This window comes from Columba livia, chromosome Z (genome assembly GCF_036013475.1).
Source record: "Columba livia isolate bColLiv1 breed racing homer chromosome Z, bColLiv1.pat.W.v2, whole genome shotgun sequence".
NCBI classification, from domain to species: Eukaryota; Metazoa; Chordata; class Aves; order Columbiformes; family Columbidae; genus Columba; species Columba livia.
In genome coordinates this window covers 16,048,511-16,054,587 of record NC_088642.1, presented here as the reverse complement: position 1 = coordinate 16,054,587, position 6,077 = coordinate 16,048,511, and positions in this window count along the sequence as shown.

The following is a 6,077-nucleotide window of genomic DNA, read 5'->3' as shown; positions in this document are numbered from 1 at the left end:
TTTCTCATAAACTTTTTGAAAAGTAATTAATTATACTGTAATTGTGATCTTTAAAATTCGACTGGTGTCTTTCATTGAATAGCTGTTGCAGGACATCATCATCTCATGGACTTTAATATCTGGAGTCTAGTACAATTTACGTGATTCCATTAAATATCTATCAATTTTCAAGCTGGGTTTGAGGCTACTGCATTTGAAGTATGAAAACATGCAAACATTGGAAACTTGCAAAAAAAATCATCAGAGTACAGCTTTAATTTATTTGTTCATATCCATCATGGAGATGAAGAAGATTTTTTTTAAACAAAAGAATCAGATACATTCCTTATGAAAACAAATGATTTAGAAAACAGGGTTAGAATGCCACCTGGGGGCTTATATTGACATCACACTTAAGATCAGAGCAGGTTGTCATTTGTACTGTCAGATTAAAAAAAATGTTGACTCCATTTTCTTCACATAGTACAGTCAGATTTTAGGAACTCATGAAGGCATTATTTCATTTTATGGCACCTGCTTCCTTGGTGCTTCAGCAAGAATATAAGAAATGGGCACTGGAGAAGCAAACCAATTTACTTTGCAAAGGGAAACACAGCTTTATGGCTCTATGCAGGCTACTATGCTTCTTTTAACAAAGAAATGTAAACCAAACACAAGATTAAAAAAAAACCCAAAACATATTTATTCACAACATACAGTAGAAAACACTAGGTAACATTAGCCATATGACAGAGAAGGCCACAGAGTTCATGGAGGCAGAAGAGTGATCATTCAAGCACAAATAAACTACATAATGCAGCAAATCAAAGCATTAAAAGTGGGAATATGCAGATCATACTACTCATCAATTTAATTAGTATTTAAAGTAAGTCTTGACTTTAAATTAGGGTACTGTGAACCCAGTGTGACAAAAGTGAGAACTGACTTGAATCTTTGCCAGAAATCACAACTGAATACAAATTCTTGCTGTTAGAAACATGCAGGTAACCTTTTGGTAAACTTTTGTGATTCAGACCAGACAGAAGAACTTAATACTAACTTTACACACTAAGATGTTAAATCTAAAGCCAAAGGGAGAGAGGTGATCCCATTTCCTTAAGAATTTTACCAAGTCACCATTTAGTTTTCACTCAGTCAGGAGCAATATGGTACCCTTCTCCACTTCTCCCCAGCCTCTTGAAATTCTCCGCAAAGGACTGGATGCAACCTGTGTCCTTTTTAGCTTTTATGATGAGCTGCATCAGTTGTAAGACCCTAAAGCACTCAGGTACACAGTATTGGATCATTCCATCGAGTGAGCTGCTCCAAGGTCAAAGACCTGAAAACTTGGCTGTCCTTGTGGCAAGGTGGACCATGAAGGATGTCTGTCTCTAGGGGAGGGTTATTGAGTATTTGTCCACATCATGGATAATTTGATCAACAGAGAAAGAAGACAGAATGAAAAGGGGATCCCATACAATTGGGCATCACGTGCATTTCTAATGTGTCTTCAAGGGCAGTTCAAACTGTTGACTGATAGGGGACTGGTAGTGACAAAGCCTTTTCTTGCAGACCCAAAAATCTGGTAAAATGCAAAATTATTTGTTTTTGTGTATCTGAATCCATGCACTTCTTTGTCCCACAGGCAACTCTAGCTGCTCTTGATGGAAGCAGCTAATCCCTCCTTCCATGGAGAAACATTACTGCTCTCACAGACCATGCTGGGACAGGCACTGCATAAACCCCCTCAGCATGCTCAGAGTCCAGTCAGTTATGACCTGTGGGTGCATTTCCATTCCTTAGCAAGTTCCTAGCAGAGTTTAGATCCACGCTTACCTAGATCAAGCTAATATACCAAGCCTAGCATATCCTGCACTCAGGTGAGGAGGAGGAACTCAATAGGCTTGAGTGGCATTGCTGGATGATCTCCTGCCCCACTCCTAAACCTCTGTATGCTGATGGTTAGATGTGAGATAGGTGGTGATGTGATAAAATGCATCAAATCCTTAAAGGAATGCTCCTAGGTTGCCCTGGGGACACATTGCATGTCTACTACAACGACCTTGAGCTGGTGGGAGCCACAGGGTCCATGTTTTTCTTGGTGCTTTTAATTACCTTCATTCACTAAGTCAGCTACTTAGGCAAGGTGGCCTCAAGCACCAGAAGCAAGTGACACTTAGCTGTGTTATCCCCTGTCACTCAGCGTCAGGTTGTACCTCTAAGATGGCCTACAGACTGAAAGGGATAACTTCTCTGTGGGAACAATGGATGTCTGAGTATTCATTATCACTCACCTGACCTGGGGAATGCAAGGTTAGCCAATTCCCAAAGAGGTGGATTTAACTGGCATTGAATGTAAGGAACAGCAGAATGGATTTTTAAGGCACACACACTGTTTGTGGAGCTATGTAACATATGCTGTCCATTGAAACATCATTTGTTGGCTGGACTACTCTGTTTCTAACTCTGTTTCTTTAATATGTAAAGTGTTTTGGACTATATTTGATCCTGGCAGAGTGTGAAATCCTTGCAGGCACTTTTCAATTGACATATTTATTAGACATAGGGGAAAATATTGTCTGGATTAGACATGGATTTTGAAACTGAATCACAACTAACTATATCTCAATGGTATATATTTAGAGAAGCAACTTTAAAATAACATTTTCCAAGACATTATTTGTAAAAATCTCCCCAAGTAATTCTTAAAATAAGACTGATTGTAAGCTGTTTACTTGTTCCTAGCTACACTATTCAATAAATAGAATCTATAGGAAAATTTGAATTGTGTAATGTGAGGAAAGTGTAATAGGTTTCAGTAATTTGTAAACAGTGAAGCAATGTCAGTGCATTGATAAGCTTTTCTCTCTCCTATATAAAAATAAATTCTGATGTCCATATATGTTAGTGACACACAGATCTATATCTGTGTGTTTTGTACATACATACAGATACCTATGCATACATATATGCAAGTTCTTGGAGTAAACATCCATTTGTTTAGGTGTCTTGATGCCTACAGTAAACTAAGGCATTATGCTGTTTAGTAACAGGACTACAGATGACTGTGCAAAAAGCTTCTTATAGTTGATTATTATATCAGGGACAACATGATGGGAAAACAAAAATGTAACCTTATGTGGAGGAGAGTTACAAATGCTAAGCATCCAAAACTCATAGGATTGCTGCACAGTACTTTCACTATGCAAAGCTTACAGGAACATTCATGTTATCAGTCTAATGAAGTGACTGTAAAATCGCTGTTTGTGAAGACTGAGGATTTTTAGAAGTTTATGTTAGTGTATTTGGTTGATTTCACAAGAGAAGCCAGGCAAGAGGTATACAATTAATGTGACATGATGGAAATGTTAGTTAAGAGAGGAAAAGGTAAGCCAGGGACAGTTTCTATGCCTGATCAATACAGCAGAGGCCAGGACCTCATTGGGAAGAACTAAAAGGGAGGCCACAGTGCTAGAAGATAGAAAGAAAAAGTATTCCTCCATTTAGCCACAAAGGCCTGGGAACAATAAATGTCATGTTTGTGGAAGAGAGTCTCCTTTTGCTGTAATCATAACATGTGCTGCAAATTTCCTGCAGTGACAGTTATTTTCCAATTTGCTCATTATTTCCATATTGTTTAAGAGCCTTAACACAACCCTTTTCCAATGGCCAGTGGTTGACAGCAACAAGCCATCACACTGCGGAAGACACTGCATCTTGACCTGGCAACTCTTCACCTAGACATCATGACAAACGCAGCACATGTACAATCTGCACTGGGAAACAGAGAAGTCCTTTCTGCTTCCAGAAGTATACAGTACCTTAGATGTATTGAAAAACAACAGCTGTTTTTTTTAAGATTACAAGAAGGAAGTATACAGAAATTCATATGACACACAAAGGTAGATAAATGAAAAATGGAGTAAAAAAGCTGGAAGCAGACTGCATTGTTAATTTAAAGAAGGAATTCAAAGATGCTCAGAAGCAGAGTTCTGAAATTAGGTTTAATTAATGAGACAAAAGGCACTCTCCTGAAGTTCATCTATAGTGGGTTGACCTTGCCTGGATGCCAGGTGCCTACAAAGCCACTCTATCACTCCACGTCCTCAGCTGGACATGGGAGAGAAAATATGATGAAAGGCTCGTGGGTCAAGATAGTGATAGGGAGATCCCTCAGCAAGTACTCTCACAGGCAACACTGACTTGACTTTGGGAAAATAATTTAATTTATTACCAATCAAATCGGATCTGGATAATGAAAAACAAAAGAACATATCTTAAAATACCTTTACTCCACCCTTCCCTTCTTCCTGGGCTCAACTTCACTCACAATTTCTCTACCTTCTCTGCCTGAGCAGTCCAAGGAGTTGTGGAACGGGGTGTTATGGTCAGTCTATTGTGGATTATCTGTGCTGCTACTTCCTTCCAACAAATGAAATGCAATGAAACAAGACAACAGTCGCTACTTTGGAGAAGGTAACAAATTTTTTAGGGAGGCTGCTGAAGAGCAGATTGGTGGCGATGAAATATTACCATGGAAACCCTGGCAGATGTAGCTACAGGCACAAAGCAATCCAACTGGTTGTGCCCTTATTCTGCAGGAACAGCACCTCTGAGCTGAGAGTCTAGTACAACTGCACTGAAATAGAAAAGCAGGATTATGTTAAAGTAGGAGTAAAGATATCCTGCTTTAAAACTAGTTTATGAGTGTCATCAACTTCAGTTTGCTGAGAAGCTGCAAAATATTCACATAAGTTAACAAATGGCAATATTCAGACTACATGCTACCAATACTTGTAAAAGTTATATCACTAGAGCAACATTTCATCCTAGACCTAGGATGCATCCTATGCTTTCCATGAACAGACTGGTCACCACTAAAAGTTCAGGTTTTAGCAAACCACCGTTATCTCCTGCCCTAAGTATCTGTCAAATCTCAGTTATGTCTCATGATACCGTGTTCTGTTGACTACCTGAAAAAGGTAACAAGACAAAAGAAATATGTAGATTCAGATGTGCCGAGCAGTCCCTGTTGGACATGTTTGTACACATTAGGGGGCACCTGTGTCTGCTGAGGAACAGGGTTTGTGAGGCCTTTAGGGTTGGGTTTTGTGATCATACTCCATGTGCACTTAAAATTCAAAAAGGCTGCCAAGATCATTGTGTTAAGGACAGAAGAGGGGCAGGATGGTGAATTGTGTGAGGCTGTGGCTTAGCCTGATGGTGCAACCTCATCTACATTTGTTGCTCCATCCCAAGAAGGACATTGCAGACCTAAAGGAGGATGAAAACAGTCACAGCCAAGGGAAATCTGTTATATACAGAAAAATTTGGTGGTCGTTTACTGCAGGAAACAGATAAGACAGTCACAATAAAATGGTAATAATTATTCTTTCATTGTAGCATAAAATTCATCTGAGATTGGAAGACAGCATAGAATCACAGAATGTCAGGGATTGGAAGGGACCTCAAAAGCTCATCCAGTCCAATCCCCCTGCCGGAGCAGGAACACCCAGATGAGGTTACACAGGAAGGTGTCCAGGTGGGTTTTGAATGTCTGCAGAGAAGTAAACTCCACAACCTCCCTGGGCAGCCTGTTCCAGTGTCTGTCACCCTCACCATGAAGAAGTTTCTTCTTATATTTAAGTGGAACCTCCTGTGTTCCAGTCTGTACCCATTTCTCCTTGTCCTATCATTGGTTGTCACCAAGAAGAGCCTGGCTCCATCCTGGTGACACTCACTGTTTATGTAACTATAAACATTAATGAGGTTCCCCCTCAGTCTCCTCTTCTCCAAACTAAAGAGCCCCAGCTCCCTCAGCCTTTACTCATAAGGGAGATGCTCCACTCCCTTCATCATCTTCTGTGACTCTCTCCAGCAGTTCCCTGTCCTTCTTGAACTGAGGGGCCCAGAACTGGACACAATATTCTAGATGTGGTACATAAAAAGCTAGTAAATATTTATTTGTCCGTCATATGTAATTAACACACTCGGCAGTTATAACTGCAGAATTTGCCCACAGGCTCGTGCGAACCAGCCTGAGGGTCCCGCCACCCCCTCACAGCGCCCCCCGGAGGCGGCAGCACACCCACTCGGCG